The sequence below is a fragment of the Cyprinus carpio genome, chromosome A5 (genome assembly GCF_018340385.1).
Source record: "Cyprinus carpio isolate SPL01 chromosome A5, ASM1834038v1, whole genome shotgun sequence".
NCBI classification, from domain to species: Eukaryota; Metazoa; Chordata; class Actinopteri; order Cypriniformes; family Cyprinidae; genus Cyprinus; species Cyprinus carpio.
This window is the reverse complement of record NC_056576.1, coordinates 16541843-16564853: the sequence shown is the minus strand read 5'-3', so window position 1 is coordinate 16564853 and position 23011 is coordinate 16541843. Positions and strand designations below refer to the sequence as shown.

General features: G+C 35.8%; 1 protein-coding gene across 4 annotated transcripts in view; it reads left to right on the top strand.

Annotated features, from left to right (window-relative positions):
• Positions 1-23011, top strand: part of LOC109082848 (tenascin-like) — a 69000-nt gene that overhangs the window by 5110 nt on the left and 40879 nt on the right. For 2 of the 4 annotated variants that reach the window (XM_042755397.1, XM_042755390.1), the window contains exon 1: positions 11687-11843. The exons of 1 other annotated variant lie outside the window; for it this stretch is intronic. The gene's annotated coding sequence lies outside the window, so the exon portion shown is untranslated. Of the gene's footprint in view, positions 1-280; positions 502-11686; positions 11844-23011 lie in introns of those variants that run through there. One more of the 4 variants, XM_042755404.1, reaches the window with a different exon arrangement.

The following is a 23011-nucleotide window of genomic DNA, read 5'->3' as shown; positions in this document are numbered from 1 at the left end:
GAGGAGAAACAACACCTTCCACGGCACTTTTTGCAGTGGCTGTTTCCTTGGACAAGAGGAAAATTAGCCATCAAAACGGACAGGTAATCTAACTTCTCCAAGGTCAATCAAGTTGTTTTTCTTTTAACGAAAATGTGAAGAAATTGAGTTTTGAAATGGAGTGTCTGTGTTATTTACAGCTAGGGTCTCTTGAAGACCTTTTCTTCTCCCTGAGAGAGTGAAACATTCTGCTCTAGAATCCAGTGCCAGCTCAAGAGCATCAGTGCCAGCTCCTTTTCATTCTTTACAAAAACCAATGGCATTATTTAGTCTGCTGTGTTGCTAAAAACAGGCTCATCGATGCTCAACGACACTCAGCTTTACAGATCCATGGGACCGTGGTTAAGATTTCTGACATCATACTCTCTCAGATACTCTTAAGTAGCAGATGACCATTCTGTCACTTTGTAAACAAGACAGAAAGAACTTCGGCTGAAGATGAGAACGTTCCATGGGAAACAGGTGAACTCCTGATACTTGCAAGATATTCTGAATGACCATGTGATACTGTAACTTTATACTACAGGGCCGTTGAATGCTTGAATCTGATTGGCTGACGAACATTCTGAGGTGTGCAATTATTTTCAGGGAAACGCATGGCGAACATAGTTCCAGGCAGCTCTCTTGACCGCATTACAGTTCCATATCACTTCACATAGTAAACTGTAATAACGGAAATTAGCATACAGTATGCAGTACACAGGACTATTAAAAACAACAACATGACAGACGATTTTCCGAAAGTAAATACATATGACATTTCTCACTAGCGAGGTAATAACAGCACTGTTTAGAGACGCTGCTGCAGAACACTGTTGAGGGACGCACAGAGGTAGCCTAATTCACACAAGCTCTCTCTCTCTCTTTTTCTTTCTCTTTCTCTGTGTGTCTCTGTCTCTCTCGCTAATAACTTCATTAATAACTGTATTAGAATGCTATCAATGGCTCAAGCCTCCGTTACCAGCTTTAAAATGATGTTTTGGAACCAGCAAAAAAGGCATTGGATGAGATGCGGAAGAAATTAAGTACAAAAACCAGACAAATCCCTTTAAATATATCATCTGATCGATGTCTTGAGGTGTGGTAACCGTAGTATAAGCGGAATAATTGATTCTGGTTGTCATTTATTCCTTACTTAAAGGTCAAACTTTGACATCAGCAGAATTGTGTTCCATTAAGTGTGAACTAATTTCTCATTTTTGTTTTAACCTTGGCTCATTGAAAAATGGGCCTTTATGTACGTTTTAGCAAAACTCCAAAAATGTACATAAACACAATACAGTTCACTGCACTTTTCAGGTGAAATGAACACAAGTGGCAGTAAAACCCCAACAATTTTTATTTTTATTTACACACAAAATACAATTACAGGGCAGATTATCGATTAATAAAGATTTATGTTATGACCTCAAAAAACTTTTACCATAGTGCATCATTTATAGACTAATATATTTTGACATTTGCATCACATCACCAGCTTCATATATAGGGATTTTCTCATACAGTAAACTTGTTCGGTAGATCACCCGGTACAGCATCGCACTTTCAATACGAAGTGCCTGGGAATGAGTCTAGTGAAACACCAGTCACGGCACTGAATAAAACAGCTCAAAGACGTGTTGAAGCAAACAAAAATGGCATGGTTGTTTCAGTAAATGCATTTTTATCTCACATTTGCTTTTATTAACACTTTTGTTATCAGTTAGTACTCGTTTTACAAACCAAATAATGTAGATTTGTGGTCTGGAGACATGCAGCAGCCACTCAGGCATATTCTTGACTCTGTGGCTTTGTGTTAGGTGTCTGTGTTGCCTCATACGAGGCTTTCTTTCCAATCCACCATTGAACTGTGCAAAATGGCCAGACATTGGCCTGGTCCAGTGGTAATCAAAGAAGCCTGTCTGCCCTGGAGGACAGATAGGATTTATCATGGCTTGGATTCTTGCTCTCTTCCCAATGACAAAAAAAGCACAACCTCCTCAGCTTTCTAAAACAGTGAGGTAATTTTCATAGTGTCTCCTGAAAAGGTATCTTTGACCTGACCAGACAAGGATTGAAACAGCAGCAAATCAATCACCAAAGAGTTTAGCTCCATTGAAAAAAATCCTGATTTAGAAAGAAAGAGAATGTGTATGCTGTAACTCATGCCTATAGGATGCTTAGCATTATGGTGGTCTGGGTAATGTCGTGGACAAATAGCCTTTTCTCCACAGAGATTAGACATGGTAGTCTTGGAAAAGTTGATACACCCAGAATCAGGAGCATGTCAACATGTGTTCATACGATCATGCTCCTTGACTACATCAAATAGATTCAGTAAGATTAATTGATAAGATTAAGACAACTCTTTTGCCTAAGTAATATGGTTATGATCATATTTCCCCCCATATCTGAGTGGTTTTACTCTGAAGTTGTAATGTTAAAAATAAGTGGCTGCAGAAACCATTAGACAGTTTCAGATTTGTGTTAGGATGAGGTGTTAATGAATTCATGACAAGAACTGTCAAGGTTGCTTATTTGCTTCAAGATACCATGGTATCTGACAGAAGAACCTTTTGGTGAAATCTTCTGAAGAAATTGCTTCTAAGAATATCTTGAAGAAACGTAGCATTTGTGTATATACATCTGTGCATCTTAATTAGACATCGCTTCAATGAGTAGGTTGACATGTTTAATCACCCATGTATGTGTATTATAATATTTAATGTTTTTGAAAGAAGTCTATTATGACAGCATTTATTTGAAATCGATTTTTTGTAACATCATACGTTTTTACTGTCACTTTTGATCATTTGATCAGATTTAAACTTGCTTGCTGAATAAGAAGTATAAAGTTGATTTATTTTTTCTGAGAAAAAATATCTTTATTTTAAGGATGCAGGTTCACACACATGCTTGTTTGTGTTGTGCTTTAGTCTTGAATACGGATAAATGTAAGAGTTTTTTTTATTTTCTTTTTGTGACAAAAAAAAAAAAAAAAAAAAAAAGGTTTTGATTCTCAAGGTCTAAATGTCCAAAGGAAATTAACATTAGAAACAGCTTACTTAAGGAGATAGTACAACAACTGAATTGGATACAGAACAGTGTATCATTAAAATGACCCTAAAAATAAAGAAAAATAGTTTGCGCTTCCCTAATCATCTTAATATGTAAATCTGCACATTGCTATAGTTACATGCACTTATGGTGTTCGTGTGCATTCTAGTTTTTGCACAAACACATGCAACCACCAGCAGATTAATAGAGCATGGAGATGTGTTTACTGCTGCTGCTTTAAGAGCTCCCAGGAGGCAATAATAACTCTGTGTGTCAATAGCAGGGCACATCACAGACGGCCAGTATGGTGCTACCATATGCCAGTCTCATGAGGAGGGATAGTGATAAAATTGTCTCAAACAGGGCTGTGGAGAAAGGGGATAGTGGGTAGGCACACTCATTCACTGTAGGTGATAGAGGGAAAAGGTAAGAGGAGGAGTGGAGGGGCCCTCATTGTGGTAGATAATATTTCAGGATTTGGTGATTTATAGCAGATCTTTTACTAGTATACATACTTTCACAATGCAGGTGATTGTTTTTGGAGGGAGATTGAACCCAGGCATAAGCTTAGTGGACACAAGAAGACATTGAGCGATCTCTATCTGATCCGTATTTCATGTCATGCTGGGACTGGATGAGCCCATACAGACATCCCAGAGTCTCTCAGTCAGACTCTGATCTCTAATACTCAGGACATGATTGAAGCATTAGGCCAGGGCTGCAACCTGCTGTTTTAGGCACTACATAAAACTCACTGTGAAAAGCAGCACTATGAATATCTATGGCTTACATTTTCTGGTTGGATACAGATGACTCATTAATGCTTTGTGGAGGGATGTGATGTTGCAGTGCTAACCGATGGGAGGTCATGCAGACCAGTATAGATGTTCAGTTTAATCCTGCATGATGGGATTTATTTGCTGTTTTTGCAGGTTTTGAGTCAGATCATCTTTAAAAATGTACCCCAATTGATATAGTTACACTACAATGTGCATATTAGGGGTGTCATGCATCTTATTTATTTATTTGAGGATGCACCAGAGGTTGTAAAACTTTTAGAATGGCCATGATGTATTATATTACTGTACATAATAATATTATTATTACTTACAGTATATTATTTTATATCATTTTTATTAATTTATTATTGCAATTGTTTTTTGTTTTGTTTTTTTTGCTCAGAAATTTCCTCTCAGTCGATCAGTAAGTGATCAGCCATTGTAACAATTGATCAACAAATGATCAATAAGTCATGGCAGCATTTCTTTAACTCATTTTTTAACATTTTAACTTTAGTAGTTTAACCAATTTTAACATCATTTTTTTAAGTTATTCAGAAAGATACAACTGGACAAGTTTGTTTTAAAATGAGTTGAAATGGCGTAAAGCCTATTTTATTGTGCTTAAATATTTCAATTAAAAAGTTGTTAAGCTGAATTAGGTGAAAAATGTTTTACAGTGTAAACATAAATTTGAACATAGAAGTTTGAGCTTGTGTACCATATATTACATGTTACAGTTACTAATACTCTGCACTTATGATTACACACCAACATGTGCACTGAAATGTAAAGGGCAAGTTTTCTGTGACTAAGCTGAAAGTAATAAGAGTCTTTCAGCAGGAGCAGAAGAATGTGTACATGCTGCTGTGTGTCTTCTCCTTCCTCTCTTTTGCACCTTGAGACTGAAACAGTGTGTTCTTTGTCTTAAACACTGCCTATAGTGACACACACAGTGGAAGTTTCGGAAACATAAACAAGAGGGCCACCATGTCCATTCATCCTTCCGAGATACTCTCCCAGCATTTCAATGCACACCCCTTTCTCTAATGGACTTTGCAGGCGTCTGCAGCCTGGCCCACAATGGAATCGGGGGTGCTGTGCACATCAGTCACACATGAATGAACCCTGTAAGCCTAGCCCCTTCAGTCTTCCTTTATGCCACGGAGTGAATATTGAGATAAATGGATGCACCAGTCATTAGATAAGCTGGGTGGGGGTTAAAATCAGCAGTGAATACAGAGTTCAATTATACAACTCAGCTTGGTGTGTTTTTATAGGGAAAAAATCCAAACATTGTCACTGCGTTTTCAGGAAGACAGTTGAACTGTTATTCGCCTCTGTTAATCTCCACTTTTCCTCTGTCTTCCTAGAATTATCCTTGCTTTAAAATGGTAGTCAGAAATGTTTGCCGACTGACAGGTGGAAAGAGAAATGAGGGAATCGGAGGAGAGAGGGAGAGTAATTTAGGAATCCGAGTGGTGTTGAGGTCTTAGAACCATCTGAGGGGGCAGCTGATGACAGCCAAGGTGAGAGCCGAGCTGCCTCGGTGCACACGAATGTCAGTCATGCTCTCGCACTCATACATCTTTTCACTTTATCATCAAATCGTTTTCTCTCTGATCTCCTTTTTTCATTGTCTAGAACTAAAGCTTCCACATTCTTGACTTCCGTTTTAATGCCCCTCAGAGATGGTCATTTCTTTATTCGAACTTGCTGTCTCATTGAGAGTGAATGATCTACAGATGTTAGATGGTTTCACCGGCTGCAGGAGAAGTGGATTTTGGCTCTGTTTTTTTTTTTTTTTTTTTGCACTGCTTGTAAGACATGACTGAGCCAAGTACAAATGTTGAGGTTTCGTGAGTTTCCATGTTCGTTTCACAGCTTAGGTTAAATATATCTGAATATGCATCTGATATATGTATATATATATATTTTTTTTTAACGTGTCTGAATTTAATTTTGAATGAAATGAAATACACATTTCAATTCTGTGCACCATTCAGCATTTATTTGAGAATGTCTTCTCAATTCCAAGTCGATTTCTGAATTTGAATATAATTTAAATTGAAGTAGCAAACAAGATGCAAAATTTGGGACCTGTGATTTTGAGGTTTTCACAAAAATTAGTTCATTAAGCTGTCGTCTAGTGATCCCAATGCTCCACATAGTAATTAAACATCTACAATGATCTTTATATTTACGTTTTCTAAGAGGTCTACATTCTTTGTTTTTAAAAAGTTGCATTTGTCCATCAGAAGTAAAGCACTTGCTTCTGATGTTTTGGTTTTGAAAGGAACATGCAGGAATGAAAAAAAATGAAGTGATAAGCAATGAAAAGGATCTTACTTCTGATTATTTGTTTTTCTTACTTGAATGATTCTGTTTAGATGTAAAATGAAGATAGTACAGCACTGGTCATTTAATTGGTTTCTTTCTTATATTTGTTCTACTGTTTATTTGCATCATTGTTCTTATTTTTAATAACAAAGATAAAATAACTAAGAAATATTATGATTAATAAAGTGATTATTATTGAGAAAAGAATTGGAAGAAAAGATGCATTGATAATTGTTTTATAGTCGAATCATGAGGCAAGTGAAGATTAACTTTGTCGTATCATGGGGGGAAAAATATTTATATATTTTCCTATAGATTGGTTTGTGCCGAATTGTTGGTATAACCGGAGATTTTAAGGTATGGATGCTAGGTGTTTTTATTTTGACACCTTCAAAAAAATTTAACTAGATTTTTCTCAAAACTGACTTTGCTGTCTCTGTCAACTTCAAACATGTGTAGCTCAGTCATGTTTTGTCTGATTCCAACAAATCATACATCATTTTAAAGGTTTTTAAATAGTTGTAAATAGAGAATAATGGCAATAATATATCATAAAATAACAATTACATTTTAACAACACATTTTTGAAAATTTGGTCATCGTGACTCATTTTGCCAGCACAGACAGACAGACAGACAGACAGACAGACAGACAGACAGACAGACAGACAGACAGACACTGTGTTTCCCAGATTGCATTTCCTGTTGAATGCCTTTGAATTACATTTCAGTAAATTTCTTTTTCTGTCATTTCAACTCAAATTCCACATCCTCTTGGGTTTAGCCAGTTTAATTCATATTCACACTCATGAATGAAAGATTTTGCATTACCCTGGTATATTTATACAGAAGATACTCATGCTGTTTAATCCATCACTTGCACTCAAGGATGTGGCCATGTTCTGTTCCTTTGCATATCTTAGAATGTTTGAGCTGGCAGTCAGTCAATGAGAACTTCTGATTTAACTGATGTTTTTAATAGCTCAGACTCATTTGATGAGTGTTTGAGTGAAGGGTCTTCACTGTGTTGTTACATCTCACCAGTGCCTCCTCCTTCTGTAGTTTGTGGAGCTCCTTGAGAATATGGCTGTAACAAAGTTCGTAGGTCGGGAAGAAAGAGGCAGAAACCGCAGAACATTTAAACACTTTAATAAAATAAACAAACACAAAATAAAGTCCATGGACTGGTCGTCTCTCGTCCAACACTGTCATCACTCCTCCTTTTATCCTTCCGGAGCTCCTCCGTGGGACTCGAGACCAGCGAGTGGCGCAGGTGTCGTGCATTAGCATTTACTCCCGCCTCTCTCGTCAAAATGGCAGTGTGGTAGGATGAAGAAAACTCAATCATTAAACTATGTTTTGTGGTTTCTGGCCACCACTACTGTATGTCTCCATCTTCACTAACCAAACCTCAGCTTTGAAGTTAGAAATTAAATAACTGGGGAGTTTTAAGGGCTTGTTTTAAGGACAGAGAGTTTGCTCTGTTTCAGCTTGTTGCTATGAAACGCTGTCATGAACATCTCTGTAGGCTTATGTGATTACTAGATCCATCAGCTTAAGGATTCAGACTCACCTGGGTGCATTGTTATAGGATAGATCGAGGGAAAGGCTGTTTGGGCCAACTGTAATTTTGTAGATCTCTGAATACACAACAAAGGTCATGGCCTCCAGCAAATGTGCATCTCCAGTTACCCCTAATGGCACTTTTCGAGCCCAGCAGTCCACATGTTTCTTTAATCCCTGTGCTACACATTAAACTGCTTGTTGTACAGCAGTATCTTCCATGAAACTATTTTAGCACTGAAAGTTAAATATACATTTGTGAAAGGATGAGGATATTTCTGAATGTTTTTTTATGGTGGAGTAGATCTGTCATGGTTTGTAGATCTAGTGTTGAACTGGTTGCCCTGAATAATCATAACACAAAAGTAATATGTTGTCATGGTAACTATGGTAGGTGATATATCTTTCTGTGATTGCTTTTGAAATACATAAGATTTTTCTTCAGAAAACCAGCTAGTATTTTCTCAATATATTTTCATTAACAATTTGCCTGGAGGGGTAGAAAATTAAATTGTGTTATATGGGAAGTGGAATTTAAATTTGCCTACACATTACATTATATGAAGTAGGAAAAAAACAACTTCCATATATTTCACACATTTGCTTTATATTATATAGGATATAGAATGGATGATTTAAGAATAGTAATTTCCTGGTCAAAATTGATCATTACTGATTTCCTTCTGTCTATATTTAAAGCAAAAAAGCATAGCAAGAATATAAATTAATGTGCAAATAAATGTCCCTTTTCTAAGTGTAACAGAACTGGAAACATAGCTTGAACAATGAAGTCTATTCAGACACTAATTAAAACAAAACCAAACAGCAGTTCACTCTACATATTGCATTTTGATTTAAAAGTGAAGTGCTTAAGTTACAGTCATTATAAGACAGAAAAGATGTTTATGCATTTGACTCTAAATGACTCAAACGTCTTAAACCATATGCATAATGTCATGCACCATAAACATACAGTGAGAAATATGTGGCTATATATATGTGTGTGTGTGTGTGTGTGTGTGTGTGTGTAGTGAAGACAGTATATAGCATAATTCCTTATAGCAAAAACTTGAGTATAAAATTATTTGACTATGTTGTTTTTAATCTGGTAATACCTGGCGATGGGGGCAGGAAAGTAATTTGATTCTTGTCCCAGATTTTTCCTTCCTGTCTGTGCATTTAAATACATTGTGGAAGTGTTAGAGCCTTCGGTAAGAAATTGCCTCTGCTCTCTATTATTGATCAGAAGTCAGTGCTGTACTAACAGTAGATTACAAATGTTACCTGTTCCACAAATAGAAACACGAAAGAACGCCAGACCCATTACAATATAACAAACAGTCCGTTCAAGACACATTCATTCACATCCACAATTCACACATGATTAAATAACTTGTGGGGTGTCAAATCAAAAAGGGAACAATTTGTACTTATTATCTACAGTATTACATTTTTGGGATGACTGTGGCAGATGTGGCTGTTAATAAAAAAGATATATACTTGCAATAAATCCTAACCTCCATATGCCAAACATAATGAACTCATTACATCTCATTTATAAGTATCACAACGTATTATGAATATATTGAACAAAGTGACAAGTGATGTCTTTCTAAACATAAAAAAATTGCAGATCTGAGGCATTGTTTTAAAGTAAAACACTATATTAACATCTATATAGTATTTGTTGAAGTCAGTGGGATATCAAAACAACACTGGTCACATATAAAACAACACAAAGACATTTTGCAAGTCATATGGTTTGGTGCAACATGAGGATGAATTTTCTGTCCCTTTATGTATGTGGAATTAAGTGCTGATACTTTATATTCTTGGGGTGCCATTTGTTTTTGTTTTCTATGGACTGTCCCTGGATAAATGTTGAACATGTTATGTGCTTTATAAGAACTGGTAAATCTGCATAGAATGTGTTAAATTCAAAACATGCTTCATTATGGTTTTTAAGGGCCATATGTAAGGTATGAAAATAAGGAATAAACCTACAGTACCACTCCGGGAGGCTTGTGGGGTCTCTTAGAAATCTGAACTGGTAGATTATTGTAAGGGAACACTAGAGCAGGATTCCAAGAAACCCGCTCCCCTGTAAAAATTGGAGAAATAGTCATTTAACGTGGTGAAGGGAAAGAAGTTACTCGCTGCAGATTTCTGTTTTGGACTTTTGTGAAAACTAGAGAGCCATGCTAACACAGCTATTAAAATGTATGCAGTGCAGATTTCTCTGTGTTATTTTAGAACACCTGGGTCCCCCGAGAGTCCATTGAGATTTGAGCGTTGCTGTTGGAATTTTTTCAAGCTGTAATTGCACTTGCTTTGTCCTTGGGGAGAACTTAAACACAAACAATATGTGTGATTGGCACCTGAAGGTGACCTGAGAGGTTTTTCTGTTCAAAGAAACTAAAGAAATGATAAAAATATAGTCTTTTTGACAAAATTATGTGGACAGCTGAAGGAACAATATATATGAGACATCTGGACTTAGCCAAGTGTATCTTTTTATTTTCTCGTGGCAGCAAATATGGTTTTGATGACAGTCCACAAAATGTGACAGTTTTAAAATATTTGCAGTTGCATTGTAACACCTGGGAGGAATTATTCTGTTGTACTCACTAACTTTTTGCTTTTAATTGCACGTAAGTGTTTTCTCAGTTCTGGCCACAAAAATGTTTAAAAGGATAGTTCACCCAAAAAATGTAAATATTATCATCATTTACTCATCCTCCAAACTGTGTAACTGACTTTCTTTTGTGGAACACAAAAAGTGGAAATTTGAATATTGCAACTTAAGAACTGGATCACTCTAATTTGTGAGCAATCTGTAAACAAAACTCATTCTCTCTTGAACCCACCAAAGAGAGGCAGGATGGATGTAGATGTTGTATTTTAGTGGATAACGACCACAATTTATTTTATGGCTTCAGAAAACTTGGCATAGAGCACAAGTTACAGTTTCATTTTTCATTTCTTTTCAAGCATTATATGTAAATCTTGGATCTCTTTAAGATTGGCATTTGGTTTAAAAATGTCATGTACATTTATATTTAAAAATGCCATGCACTTTGAAAATCACATTACCCTAGACCTCTTCTGGCATTGATCTAATGGCACAGGCCTTTCATGGAAGCTGTCTCTATCCACAATCCTTTAAAAATAACAGCGTTATCTGTTACTCTCAGATCTCGACATGGAAAACTTGTTTGATCAAAGCCTCAAAGCAATGAGCTTCACTCTTGATCCCTGATTTATTGAGGACACTGTTCAATAAAAAACATAATGCACTCACCAGAGATGCCTCTGCCCTCAGTGTAGCTCTGAGTGTCCTTATGTTTGCTGCTGTGAGTAGCAAAAAGAGCACAGTTGGATGAGATTTCTAAGGTCCAACCCAGGGTGCACGGCCACACACTGGGTCTCCTATCATGCTCACCCCGCCGGCCCAATGACCTGTAACACAGAGCTGTCTGCTGAGACTGGCCATAAAGAGTTATTTATGTTATTAAACCACTGAAGCAGAACAAATTGAAAAAATAGTCACAGATTTCCAGATATGAGATGAAAACAAAGAAATCTAGTTTTTTTTGTTTGTTTTGTTTTTTTACACATTTAACTACTGCAACTACACATTTAAAGAGCCAGTAAGATGAAAATTCTAAGCTTCCTATCACTGTTTATAAGTCCTGTACAACAGGTTTAAATCCATGCAAGGTTAAAAAACATAGTCATTTTGTCAAAATATCATTTTAAAATTACCTCAATTCTCAGAGATCCCCAAACGGTTCGCGCGAAGCTGTTCAAAAGATTCAGTTTCCCCACCTTTCGGTAGCATACTGTGTTCTGATTGGTCAACTGACATAGTCAGTTTTGATTGGTTGTTCCGCATGTACGTGTTGTAAAACGAAACGGCCATAGCTCACCTTCGGATGTTTTTAGATAGGGTATTATTACAGTACATAAATACCATGGCATCTATTTTGCCTTATCAATATGAGCCAGAATCTGAAGAGGAAACAGACGAAGTCGTTCAACCGGCCACACAATTAAATCAACGAATTGACCAGGACATTTCTCAGTGGTAAGTTTAAACTTTGTATGTGGTAAATTACGTGATAAAGCGATGTTCTTGCACTCGTTTATGACGATTTACTTATTAAATATCTACACGTCTTTTATCATTCATCCAAGTAATAAAAACGATGACACACACTAACATTTTCATACTCATGTAAGCACGTACATAACAAAACTGAGCACACAACTTCACGGTAAACAATGAGTTAGCATTAAAAAAAATTGCTAACGCGACATACTGATAAGACGCTCGGGAGAAAACAAACACATAACTTCATAATCATACTTACAGATTGTGATTCGGAGATGCTTGCTGGTCCAAATAAAGTTGGTAATGAACCCTCTTTTATGGCCAAACGCTTTGAAAATCCCGCCTTGAACTCACAGAGATTAGAAAAGCAGTCATCAGTGAAATGTTGTGAACACAACAAAAAGGGATTTGTTGTACTGCTCTGGTATTGTGGTAAAAATGAATTTTAGCCATTGGTTCTTCTGATCTTCATTCTTTGGCAGTGAAAATAAAACAAACTTGCCTTTACAATTAAAAACACACTGTCTCCTCGACATGATGCTATCACACCAACTACTAACCAGAGCATCTGTGTGGGGGGTGGGGCAGGTCAGAGTTCCGTTTCTCCCAAGACGGTAGGCGGAGATTATTATGCAAAGTGTTCTCGTTACGTACAAAGAGATGGGCAAAAGATTTGAAATCTATAACGACTCGTTTCAGCAATTAAAAGTCGACTCCTTACTTTAGAAGACAATAACTTTATAAATCGTGTACTTTTTGGTTTAATTACTTTGCACATTGTTTACACTGATGGACAGTTACATCATACACTGTAATACAGGTAATTTTTGATTTCCCATCTGTGTGGCTCTTTAAATGCTTATGGATTTTATAACTACAGTATTGTGGTGTTCCATAGTTATGTGTTTGAAAAGTAACTTAGATCTTCACTCATAAGAAAATGAGAAGAAAGAATATGGCTGATTCAAATAATCTAATCATAGTTTGAAATACACTTTATAATAAGGTCATCTGTCTTCACATATTCCTCTTTGAATAGACAAAGACATGGGCATTCATTTTCTTTCTGTTTTAAAGTTAAAGTTTCAAAGGTGAATAAAGCAATCTATCTCTCATGTAATATTATAGTTTGTACTTTTTTGTTTTACAGAATATATATGCCCGTGTGTGTCAAACTTAATTTGGTTCAGCTGGTTTCTGATATACACAATATTCAAAACATTGGCTCTGTGCTTTAAAAAATTCTAGCATCGATTACTTAACCTCATGTTCTTTTAATCCTGTATGACTTTCTTTCTTCTGTGTCACAAAATATCTTGAGAAAAAAAGTAATTTTCATAACTTAGCATGGTACGATCGATCTCCTCATACAATATAAGTCAGTGGAGCCCAGTATTGTTTTGGACCCCACTGACGGATAAAAGGCACAAAAACATTCTGTAAAACAGCTTCATCAGAAGAAAGAAAGTCGTAAAGGCTTGAAATGATATGAGGGTAAATTTATAAATTATTAAGGTTGTTCCTTATAAATGGCAATTTTGAGTCGAGACAGAGTGAAACACGCACAAATGCGTTTCATTCATTCATTCCAGTATGTGTTATAACCACTCATACCACTCATGACATTTTAAAGTCTGTTTATACTACAGGGCCGTTGAATGCTTGAATCTGATTGGCTGACGAACATTTTGAGGTGTGCAATTATTTTCAGGGAAATGCACGGCGAACGTAGTTCCAGGCAGCTCTCTTGACCCCATTACAGTTCCATATCACTTCACATAGTAAACTGTAATAACAGAAATTAGGATACAGTACCTATTCAGCACACAGGACTAACAAAAACAACAACATGACAGACGATTTTCCAAAAGTAAATACACATACATGTACATTTCTCACTAGCGAGGTAATAACATCACTTTTTAGAGACGCTGCTGCAGAACACTGTTGAGGGACGCACAGAGGCAGACTAATTCACACAAGCTCTCTCTCTCTCTTTCTTTCTCTTTCTCTGTGTGTCTCTGTCTCTCTCGCTCTCTTTCTAATAACTTAATTAATAACTGCATTAGAATGCTATCAACAGCTCAAGCCTCCATTACCAGCTTTAAAATGAATTTTTGGAACTAGCAAAAGAGGCGTTGGATGAGATGCAGAAGAAATAATCCTACTCACAATAGCAATTTAAGTAAAAAAAATTTAAAAGTGCCTTTAAATATATCATCTGATCGAATAACTTGAGGTGTGGTAACCGTAGTATAAGCGGAATAATTGACTCCGGGCCTTTGAATTATTAGAAAAATAATGCACACCCGAGGTGTAATGGCCATGACGCACATCACCACCTCGGGTGTGCATTATTTTTCTAATAATTCAAAGGCCCATTGTCAATTATTCCTTACTTAGATAACACAGAGGTGCATATGCTTTACTGAGCAGAGCATATTTGTAGATAACATATGTTTATGCAATATTTAACATATAGCTTAGTTCCAAAACTTAGTGAGCTACCTTACTGCCTACTGCCTACATAGACAACAGCTTTCTAAACTGCATGAAACCTTTTAAAGGAATAGATCACCCATCACAAAAATAAAACAGTTATCGAAATAAGCACGTGTCCTATTCTGTGTCCTAAACTCCTTAAACATTGGTGTCTCATATTATAAAAGCAGCCAATGCATTTTGGGAAAGAAGTCAATCACATCTGTATGTGTGTGTGAAAATAACCCCCTTTGTAATCGTTAACATTTTCATAACTAAATAAATTACATTTTTTCTCAGTAACTATAACAGATTGCAGTTACATTTATTTTGAAATTATATTATGGAATTCCGTTACATGAACAGGTGTTTGAGTGAGACAGGTGGACAAACTACACACATTTTGCAGAGGCTGACACTGTATGTGATACTGAGTTGACTGTGCGGTGCTGACAGAAGACACTTCCAGACTGATCTGGATCTGCTCCTCTGTCTCTCTCATAGTAGGTATTGTATACATTTTGGAAGAATGGAGCTTTTCTAAGATCAGCATAAGAAAGACAACTTCCATCATGAGCTTCCCCAGAAGCTCTCCACAGAGAAGCTTTCCATAACTTCAACTCAGCTCATCTGCCAGTAAAATACCTCTTATCCTGCTCCTTGTTCCTTCCTCACACTCTCATTCATCTAAGCAGAGATGCACGCAGAAAAGAGACAAAGAGCCAGTGAGAGTAAAGACGATCCACAGTTAAGACAGATCGCAAAGCCCGAGTCTTAAAAGAGACTATCCAGGAAATCTTCCAAACCCTCTTTCAATCCATTCAGTGGCTATTTTCAGAAATATATATATACATACATACATACAAATATATATATATATATATATATATATATATATATATATATATATATATATATATATATATATATATATATATAAATGAATAAATGATTACATTTTTAATTAAGTTGACATGTTCTTAAAAAGTTAATTATATTCAGTAGACTGTCTTTGGGGGAGCGTCAAAATAAAGTGTTTGCTCATATATTTTTGGACATTTTTTAAAAATAATTTTATTATTTCTATAAAACTAAGAATATATTGTTTCATTTTATGTATTTATTTTTTACATGTATTTTCACAATAGATTGAAAATGCATTTTATATTTGCCCATATATATATATATATATATATATATATATATATATATATATATATATATATATGTATGTATGTATGTATGTATGTATGTATGTATGTATGTATGTATGTATGTATTTATTTATTTATTTATTTATTTATTTATTTATATTGCATATTGTAATGTATTTTGGAATTTGTTGGTTTAAATTATGTTTTCATATTTTCAAATTTAACAAATATAATTGGCCAACATACACATACACACACACACACACACACACACACACACACACACACACACACACACACACACACACACACACACACACACATATGGATATATGTCATTTAAGATTAAGTTAATAAAAAACCTACACTTACAAAATGTGACCCTGGACCACAAAACCAGTCTTAAGTCGCTGGGGTATTTTCTGCAATAGCCAAAAAAACATAGTATGTGTCAAAATTATCTATTTTTCTTTCATGCCAAAAATCATTAGGATATTAAGTAAAGATCATGTTCCATGAAGATATTTTGTAAATTTCCTACCATAAATTCATCAAAACTTAATTCTTGATTAGTAATATGCATTGCTAAGAATTCATTTGGACAATTCAAAGGCGATTTTCTCAGTATTTTGATTTCTTTGCTCCCCTCAGATTCCAGATTTTCAAATAGTTGTATCTCATCCAAATATTGTCTGATCCTAATAAACCATACATCAATGGAAAGCTTATTTATTCAGCTTTTAGCTGATGTATAAATCTCAATTTAAAAAAAAAAAATACACTTAAGACTGGTTTTGTGGTCCAGGGTCACAAATGTCAGTTATAGACTGTTTCAGACAGTTATCAACTACAGATTAGAGAAATTCCTAAACTAAAAGATTTGTAGTCTTTTGCTTGTGAAAAGACAACTTTGTAAAGCTTCACTGGATGTACCAAAGCTTAATCTTGTCTGTGGCATGCAGTCAACGTGTTATTGCGCTCATAGCTAGGAGAATCAGAGACATAAACCTCTAGGACATCTTAATCTCTGCAGAAATACACCCTGACACACAGTTTTCTGCCTCTACCTGCTTCATATGAATAAATCATCCGTCCAAACTGGCAGTCTGTCTCTCTACTCAGCACTGACAGCGGTGCTTCATTCCCAGCACTGCCGGAGATATGGCTTTTTACTCTGTGGGCCTGGATAGACGCTCATATTGAGCTCAATATTTCCTGAATCGATAGGGTGAAGAGAAAGACTGCACATTTGTGATAAAAGTGCCACACCATGCCTTAACTGATGTATTACCCCATTTATTTTGTGAAGGGAAGGAGAGGCAGGGGACATTGGATAAGAGTGTTGTCTTTTGTCACAACTGGTGAATGTCAGAGGATATAAACACTTTTTCCTCAGACTTGTATGTGATGGTGGGTTGGGGATTACATGGTATTTGTGGGACATTGTACAATGTCATCAGAGCTGTTTGCGGAAAGGGAGATGGAGGAGGACAGAGGGAGGGATGGGGTGTCTTGAAAGAAAAGAAGGGGAGATGAAGAGAGGAGTGAAATATCAGACATTCAGGGAAAGTTGGACATCAGTCACCAAAGTCTGTCAGAGAAGAGGTCTGAATCAGATTCATTAAAGTATTAACATGTGTCTCTCCCCTCTGCATCTTGTAAAATTGTTGTATGAGAAATTTAAAGAGGTACATATTAATGAAGTATGGAATACTAGAGCAAGAGTTTCGCAGTGGGGAGTAGAAGAGACACATTACAAACCTTATCAGCCTAGCTCATGAATATTAATTATATGACATAAAACTCACCCAGTAGTTCTAAGTAGTAGTTCCCAGTAGTTTTCTTTTACCTGAAAGGCAGGTAAGTGGGCACTAATTGTAGCTTTACTCTTAGAATGTGACAATTATTTCCAAAAAGGAGAACAGGGAGACAAACATAGAAATTTGATTTATAAACGTTGCTTTGGCCCTATTTATTACATACTATTAAAATATGTATGATATGGCGTAGTTGATTAATATGTTGCTCTGCCATTGTAAAGTTTTGTTTGACCTCATGCACCCATCAACCTCATATTTTGACTACTGTCCACTATAAACAGGAATTTCAGCTTTAGACAATTTGAGTGTGATTTTATATGACTATATTAAATTCTAGGCAAAATAATAGTGAAATATAATTAAAATAACACTTATGTCCAGCTGACATAGCAATCCGTCCCTGTGGTCCTCTCATCTATTGATAGGTTCACTTAAATAAGCACTGTATGCAGTGTCATTAGATTTGTAAAGCAATGGTTAAAAGCAGTTGATGGGAATAAATTCTATTAGATTTTCACTGAATTGGAATCACTGTCATTCAAAGTTTCATGCATCTTGCATCTTGCAATTTTTTTTTTTTTTTATTAAATAGTTAAGGTAAATTGATAATGCTTTCAGCTGCAAATAAGAGTACACAGTATAGTACTCACTTCTGTTTAACAGATTTTTCCCCCATAAAATCAGAGCAGAATATATATATATATATATATATATATATATATATATATATATATATATATATACATACAGTATATACATACAGTATATACATACATACACACACACAGTGGGGAAAATATTTATTTGATTCCCTGGTGATTTTGTAAGTTTGCCCACTTACAAAGAAATGAAGGGTCTGTAATTTTTATGGTAGGTTTATTTTAACAGAGAGAAATTTGAGAAAAAACACATTATACAAAGGTTAGAAATTAATTCGCTTTTCAGTGAGTGAAATAACTATTTCATCCCCTACCAACCAGAAAGAATTCTGGCTCCCACAGACTGGTTATGTGCCCATGTGGAACACAGATTAGTCCTGCCACTAGAAGTCACTCCTAATGTCAGCTCGTTAGGTGTATAAGACACCTGTCCACACAATCTGTATCTTCCATTCCAACCTACAACAGTCTCGGTAAGACCAAACAACAGTCAAAGGATGTCAGAGACAAGATTGTAGATCTGCACAAGGCTTGAATGGGCTACAAGACCATCAGCAAGAAGCTTGGTGAGAAGGAGACAACTGTTGGTGTGATTATTCGGAAATGGAAGAAATACAAAAAAAACATCAATCAGCCTTGGTCTGGAGCTCCGTGCAAGATCTTGCCTCATGTGGTAAAGATGATCATGAGAAAGGTGAGAGATCAGCCCCAAACTACACAGGAGGAGCTTGTTAATGATCTTAAGGCAGTTGGGACCACAGTCACCAAGCAAACCATTGGTAACACTGTGCCGCAATAAACTGAAATCCTGCAGCGCCCACAAGGTCCCCCTGCTCAAGAAGACACATGTACAGGCCCGTTTAAAGTTTGCCAAAAAACATCTAAATGATTCAGATAAGGCTTGGGAAAAAGTGCTGTGGTCAGATGAGACCAAAATTGAGCTCTTTGGCATGAACTTGACTCGCTGTATTTGGAGGGAGAGAAATGCTGACTATGACCCCAAGAACACCATCCTTACAGTCAAGCACAGAGGTGGAAACATTATGCTTTGGGGCTGTTTTTCTGCTGAGGGTGCAGGACGACTTCACCACATTGAGGGGCTAATGAATGGGACCATGTACTGTAAAATCTTGGACAAGAACCTCCTTCCCTCAGCCAGAACTCTGAAGATGGGTCTTACAGCATGACAATGACCCAAAACATACGGCCAAGGCAACAAAGGAGTGACTCAAGAAGAAGCACATAAAGGACATGGAGTGGCCTAGCCAGTCTCCAAACCTCAGTCCTACAGAAAATCTGTGGAAGAAGTGGAAACTTTTAGTTGCCAAACGACAGCCAAGAAACCTTAAGGATTTAGAGAGGATCTGTAAAGAGGAGTGGATCAAAATCCCTCCTGAGATGTGTGCAAACCTGGTGACCAGCTACAAGAAATGTCTTATCTCTGTGCTTGCCAACAAGGGTTTCTGCACCAAGTACTAAGTCAATCAATTTAAATCAATTTCTAACCTTTATATAATGTTTTTTTTTTTTTCTGGATTTTTTGGTTGGTATTCTGTGTCTATACATTAAAATAAACTGTAACACTTTATAATCACTTTCATTTATAAATCATTAACACACATTATTTAATGCTTAACAGATCTTTAATTAATATGTATTCACATAGCTAGAAATATGAGATAATGTTCTTGTTAATGTTTACTAATTAACTTAATGATTAACATTACCTAATGATTAACATATGATTATTTTTAATGTAAATTGAAATGCTTACAAATGTTAGTAAACTTTCAGATCACATGATCTTCATTTGTTGGTCTTTGTTTGTTGTGTAGACCTCTATTTACACATTATTTGTTTATGTTTTTACCCAATCTAAAGTGGGAACTATTCATCATTTGCAAATGTTTATAAATGTTTATGAATCATTATGAACAGTCATCTCAATGGCAAAAAGTGTCCCGAAAGACCTGAATTTACCCTATTCACAGATATTTATAAATCATTTATCAATCATTTGTTCATGTTTTTGCAGTAGCCAATCTAAAGTTGAAACTATTCATCATTTGTAAATGTTTATAAAGGATTACTAATCATTTAGTATCATTACGGGCATTGGACTTTTAGCTAATATAACAATGTTCCCTTATAATAATCAAATTGACCCCTGTACACTGTTGACCCTTTAACTAACCCTTAAACCTACCCAAACCACCAAACCTGTCCCTAACCTTACCCATCTCACCTTATATAACCTTATATCTCAATAGCAGCTAAAGTGTTGTGCATTAACACAAGCTTTTAATCATTTTATAACATCTGTTAAAAATAATTTGTAGATTTTCAGTAAGTGCTTGATCCTATGGAATTGTTTAATGACACTTGCAAGTATTTTAACTTACTTTAAATAATGATTTGTTTGAACATTATCTAATGTTTAATAAGTTTATTAGCAAACATTAACACGCACATTATTTGATATTTCTAACTCTTTGAATATATATGAACTAATGATCAATAATGTTTGTTAATGATTTATTAATGAAAGTTATTATAAAGTGTTACCAAATAAACCTAACATAAAAATTAAAGACCCTTCATTTCTTTGTAAGTGGGCAAACGTACAAAATCAGCAGGGGATCAATATTTATTTATAAATAAATATTTTCGCCACTGTGTGTGTGTGTGTGTGTGTGTGTGTATATATATATATATATATATATATATATATATATATATATATATATATATAAATGTATAGAAGTATATTCTCAAAAATGTGATTTCTTTTGAGAAAGGATTTAATTATTTGTGAGAATGTATATGTATTTAAGCATTAAACCTGCATCATACAGAATATGCATATTCATTAACAAGCCTGCAAACTGCTGGTATTTGCATAAATCTTAATGATGTATGAGTGTTTGTGCTGCCTGTGTGTCTCAGGAGCTATGGGAACTGAGCATTCGTCCATCTCTTATTCACTCTATAGAATCCTCTTTGAGAGCTGATATCTCTGTCTACCCCCAACCCACTGCTTTCACTGGACTCACAATGTCGTGAGCTGCTCTGAAGGATACGGCTTATTTGTTTTTCTATAATTTGGTCAGTGCTGTTTAAGGAATGTATAGGCATTTCCCACCATGTCTTTGTAAAACATACAGAACTGAAAAAGAATGAAAGATGCAGATTCTGCTTTATAAATTATCCTGAACGATAGTAAATGTTCTTTGAGGCTGCACGTCATTCTTTTCCATCTTATTATCAAAATGGATAAAAAGACCTTTGGTAAATGTGGTAAAAACAATAGATTAAACAGTGTAGTGTGATCATACACGGTATAGTGCGTTTTCCCAGAGGGCATGTTAATCTTTCATTTTTATGGATCTTCACATACTTTGGTGCCAGAGAGATGCTCATCAACTATTGGCTAACAAAAGCAGAAACAAAGTCTGACACAATTTCCATGGCTCCTGAAGTCTGAACCCCTCAGAGGTTGTCAGGTCACCAGGGTCACTGAAAAGCCTAATCTGCTGTCTTTGTCCTCAGAAATTTACAGGCTTTTTATGTACGTGCACAGCAATGGTGACCTGTGTGTGGTCTGAAACATCACTGTCTCTCACTATATCACCAACTCTTGTTTTGGTCTCGGTATTATGTAAAAAGCTTGAGGGCTCTTGTTTTGGTCTCACCACATCATTGCCATATAGGATTAATGCATAAATGTGGAGAGTAGAAAATAGCCTTTCACCTCTTCCTGTGCCGTTCGTAATTCATGCCAATCCCTATCTTTGCTTTATAAATTATGAATCAAGCCCAATTATGACCGCAGGCCCATTTCACTGATGGCCATTTCACTGATTCTCCTTCCACTTAATCTATGCTTTTTACACTCACACAGGCCATTAGTGTTTTAATTTTCTAGACCTGGTGGCAAAGATAGTGGCCAAGAGTAACTTCTACGAGCTGTCACAATGACCTTCCCTCAGTTAACCCGTCGCGCACGGGCTCCCTCCTGCATAATAGATAAAGCTAAGACTTGGGAGGAGAGGGAGAGCATGGGACACAAGCCAATATTACCTGTGAATTCATTTTTAATGAGGTAAACAGGTCTGTCCGGGTCATGAGGGTGACTGTGAGTTGTGAGTCCTGTCTCATCATTGCTCCCTTCTACTCTGACACTTTACCCAGCTGCAGGCAGGGCTTCTCCGCTCATAATTAGATCTCACTTGAGCTGATAGAAAGTGCCCTGCTAGCCGTCAAGCCCTTGCTCTTTCTTCAAATGGACTGCCACCAATTACGTGGGTAAATGAACTGAATGCGAGCTGTGCTCTCAGCAACCTTTTCTTTAATTTGTGGAGCCTGTACCTCTGGGTAGATTCGGTTATAGCCAGCAAATGTGGAGTAATTTGGAAAAATATGGGCAGAGACACTGTAAGAAAAAATATGTTCAGAATTATATGAAAGTATATGCCTTGTGTTTAAGAAATGGTTGAAAAGGCTCTTTTAAAAGCTGTAAGGAACAGACCAGGGAGCTACATTTTTCTGTAGTTTGGCAGTAGTTTTGCCCTTTTTAAAATAGTACTGTTTTATTCCAGTAACAAGCTTCTCTTTTTTTCTCAGAAAAATACAGCTCTCATCAGATTGTAAATTAGAAATGAATCAGATATAAATATATTTACACTCCAATAACTGACTTCTTAAAGCTGTTTTTTTTCTGGAAACATTTTTGTTTTGCTGGTTGAAAGTTTCTTTTCATCCTGAAAGCATTCAATAGTTAAAGTGGTCTAATATATATATATATAGATATATATATATATATATATATATATAGATCTATATATATATATATATTTATATACAAGTCCTTCTCAAAAAATTAGCATATTGTGAAAAAGTTTCATTATTTTCCATAATGTAATGATAAAAATTAAACTTCCATATATTTTAGATTCATTGCACACCTACTGAAATATTTCATGTCTTTTATTGTTTTAATACTGATGATTTTGGCATACAGCTCATGA